At 64.3% G+C, this 976-nt stretch overlaps 1 protein-coding gene across 6 annotated transcripts in view; it reads left to right on the forward strand.

The window, feature by feature from the left end:
• The first annotated feature begins 546 nt into the window (after window positions 1–546).
• The window catches only part of SAMD4A (sterile alpha motif domain containing 4A), a 102,171-nt gene continuing 101,741 nt past the window's right edge, over window positions 547–976 (forward strand). For 5 of the 6 annotated variants that reach the window (XR_005955877.1, XM_041476494.1, XM_041476513.1 and 2 more), the window contains exon 1: window positions 547–690. The gene's annotated coding sequence lies outside the window, so the exon portion shown is untranslated. Of the gene's footprint in view, window positions 691–799; window positions 868–976 lie in introns of those variants that run through there. The other variant, XM_041476485.1, reaches the window with a different exon arrangement.

A 976-nucleotide genomic window follows, 5' to 3' on the forward strand; every position in this document is an offset into this window, starting at 1 on the left:
ATCTACACAGGAAATGATAACCCAAACACAAATCCTGTCCCTGCACACTTGGAGCTTGATGGGGTTAAAACCATGTATATTTAACACGTATATCTAATATGCAAAACTCTGGGGAAAAAAAAAAAAAAAGTTTTAAAAATTACCATTAGGGGACGAAGCCACATTTACCAGAGCCCAAAGCTGCGCTTTTTCCCCCCAAAACATCCCCCCCTGCCATTACCCCACAGCCCACTAGAGGGTGGTTTCCTCCAGCGGGAGCTCCGCGGGCCGGCTGCGGCGCGGGGAGGGGATCCGGAGTGTGTTTTTCCAGCATTCCCTGTGCGGGAGGAGCGCCCAAAATTCCCGGGGGGAGTGGCAGAGAAGGGGGGGGGGACAGAGGGGACACACGGGGGACGCGCGTCCCCCTCGGGCTCCCCCCTGCGCCGCGCGGCTCGGCCCCGCCCACCCGCCGATGACGTCACCCGTATGCAAATGAGCGACATGGGGGAGCGGGGGCCCGGCGCGCGGCCGGGCTCAGTCTCGCGCCGCGGAGCGCGCGCGCGCCCCCCCCCCCTCCCCTCTTTTCCCTTTTCCCTTTTCCCGCCTCCTTCCCTCATTTCCCCCCCCTTCATCCCATGGACATGGCACGGCCACCTTAAAACGCCGCGCCGCCCCCCTCCTCCCCCGATCGCCGGGGCCGGTATGAGTCAGGTGAGTGTGTTTTTATACGGAGTGCGTGTGCGGGGGAGAACTTTTTTTGGGGGGGGGGGGGGTTTGGGGGGGGGGTCCCCCCCCCCCCACCCCAAAGGGGGGGGGGTGGGGCACGGCCCCCTTAAAACGCCGCGCCGCCCCCCTCCTCCCCCGATCGCCGGGGCCGGTATGAGTCAGGTGAGTGTGTTTTTATACGGAGTGCGTGTGCGGGGGAGAACTTTTTTTGGGGGGGGGGGGGGTTTGGGGGGGGGGTCCCCCCCCCCCCACCCCAAAGGGGGGGGGGTGG

The sequence above is a fragment of the Pyrgilauda ruficollis genome, unplaced genomic scaffold (genome assembly GCF_017590135.1).
Source record: "Pyrgilauda ruficollis isolate IOZ18807 unplaced genomic scaffold, ASM1759013v1 scaffold110, whole genome shotgun sequence".
Classification (NCBI taxonomy): Eukaryota; Metazoa; Chordata; class Aves; order Passeriformes; family Passeridae; genus Pyrgilauda; species Pyrgilauda ruficollis.